We start from the raw sequence: 2,643 nt of genomic DNA, 5'->3' as shown, positions 1-2,643 counted from the left end.
CCTCAGGTACACAGAACTATAGAAATACAAAATAGTAAAAGTATAAAATACAGCAATGCTTTATAACAATATAGTTTCTGAACAATGATGCTTAATAACTATATATAATCACTGTTACACAGTCTCATGTATCTTACCAACATAGGAAGTCTCATACCAGTATCTTAACAGGATGATGCTACTCAACTTCTCTGCAAAAGAGAGTAACTCCTTAGAATAAAGAATATAAATACATAACATAATATATGGACCATAAAGCCGCCCGTATATACTCACTATTGGGCTAGGTCTCCTCAGTTTAATATGCACCTCTAGGGTTGCTTCTATATGAATGGGACCAAACATGCCTCAAAGTATCCGGCCTACTGGGACAGCTATATGAACCCACATTGATTGCAGCTGATAGTATCCTGATTAGTTTAAAGTTATAGAACCTCTAGTTGTAAAAATACTAGGAGTTGCCAACTCCAGGTGGAACATTCCATCCCTAATTAGGGCATGGTCTCCTAAATTTTTAATATGCACCTCACAGGGTTTGGATTAGCAACAACCCTGTGAGGTGCACTGGACCTCAGGTTGTTCAGACAAAGAGCGAATGGACATCTTGCGTCCCTCTAAAATGGAAGTGGTTTGAGGATGAGACAAGCAGTGGCTGGATAGGCGACTTTCTTTTGCACTGAGGCAAGGAATTTTTTCCTAGCAGAGGGATGTGAAATGTTTCCAACCCTGTTGAGTTCCAGAAGATCAGGATTTGCGGAAGGCTTGAAAAGTTGGCATCTGTAATTTGAAAGTGAAATACCAACTCTCCCCTTTTTAAAAAGTTCTTTTTTAAACTTTGCATTACGATTGTTTTACATGGCCTGTTCTTTGAGCTATAGAGAAAAGTGGTATAGAAACACCTGTAAAAATAAGATTGATGAAATGAAGATTGTTCTGGAAAATCCCTCCTAAGCCAAACTGCCTTCTAAATACCCTTCTCCCCAGCTACAGACAGGACACGGAAGGATTCCACCCTCTTTTCTCCCTGTTCCGGGAGGGGAAACTGGATTTGAAAGGCTGAGTGGAACCGTGAAGTGAGGAAATATCAAAACTCAAGCATCAGGCGGCTTAACCGTCAGCAACCAAAGGACAGAGAGGGGCAGTTGGGTTTGGGAGAGGAAAAGGATAGGAGGTATCCTGGACCAGGCGGGGAGTCCGGTAGAAACCATAGTGATTGATTTTGACAAGCAAAGTTTGGGTGCTGTTCCGAGATAAAAACATTGAACTTGCTCAAGCTGTCTAGTTATTGTTCTTGAAGGCAGTGCGGTCAAAAAGACTAACTTTAAGGAAGGATATTTCTTATAAGAGAGAGAAAGACTCACTCAGCTGGAGGAGCTTGCAGGTTGACGCTTTTACAAGTTGGAACATAGCCAGGAAGAGCTGGCCCACATGGAGGTTTTCAGCTTTGTGCTACAAGCTAGACCTCGCAATTATTAACATGACCACTGTTGACAGGAAGTACAACACTAGTAGTATTCTCCAGCTGGTTTTAATTCCTTTTAAGACTCAAGCTTCGGGGTCAAGCTTTTCATGTACAAGTTAAAAACTTGCTGGAGTATTCCAGTGTCACAGAAACAGAGACCAGTAATATCCTTTATTCTGTGGCAGAGGGGAGGGCTAAGTATATCGTTCAGAGTAAAATGAGCCTGCCACAACTCATGCATGAGATTGGGCTATCCGGGTCAGGGCCATGCAAGACTAGTGCCTTTCAATTAGCAAAGAAAAGTGTGTAGCCAGAGGAATGTACTCCACAGCAGAAAAAGAGCTGTACAACTGGTAGCCAGGCATGGATCCAAGTCATTGTCTGCACAGAGTCACTCTAAACCAACAATTAAGTATATACCCCTCCAAAAAAAAAATGTTTCTGGAGTTAGTAGAAGCAGAAAGAGCAGGAGAGAGAGAGTCCAGAAAATGTGCAGTGCACAGATAGAATTGTCATTAAGCCAGACTTGTTTTCAGAGTATTTCATGGAATGTCAAGGCTGACCATTAAGTGGATTTGGAAAGCACTCATCTCTTATTATTATGTGAATTCTTACTTTTCTCGTTAGTAGCATACACTGGAGGCACTCGGCTAATCAATTATATGTCCTTCTCAATGACATGTTTCTCTAGCATGAGCTCTCTCTGGATGAACTCCTCTGTTTTTCTGAGGACTCTCCTGTTGTTTCTTGCTTAACTGTATTGTCTGCTTACATCTATTATTTCCCACCTCTACTTTTCTACATTGTTAGGGACAAAAGATGGCCTTATAAAAGACTATGTTTTTGTTTTTGAGCAGGCTATGGGAGCAAATTTCATTCTTATATCAACAAAACAAGAGTTTCCCCTAAACAGATTTAAGAAGCAGTGTTTGTGTCACAGGAGTAGTGTGATAGACACTGGCAGAGGTCATTTCGGGGGGGATCGCAGGGGATCGCAGTTCCCCCGGGTGAGGTATGGGGGCGGGGCACATGATGAAGCCCCGCCCCCTGCTTCCGGCCGCCCCGCTTCCGGACCTCATTCAGCCAGGAGGAGGCAGGAGAAGAGGGAGGGTAAGTTGCTTCCTCCCCGCCTCTCCCCACCCCTGCCTGCCTGGGGCCAGGGAGGGCCTTCGCGGGGCTTC

This window comes from Gekko japonicus, unplaced genomic scaffold (assembly GCF_001447785.1).
Source record: "Gekko japonicus isolate JY-2015 unplaced genomic scaffold, Gekko_japonicus_V1.1 scaffold1243, whole genome shotgun sequence".
In the NCBI taxonomy this organism is placed as follows: domain Eukaryota; kingdom Metazoa; phylum Chordata; class Lepidosauria; order Squamata; family Gekkonidae; genus Gekko; species Gekko japonicus.
The sequence above is the reverse complement of the archived record's forward strand: the minus strand, read 5'-3'. Positions refer to the sequence as shown.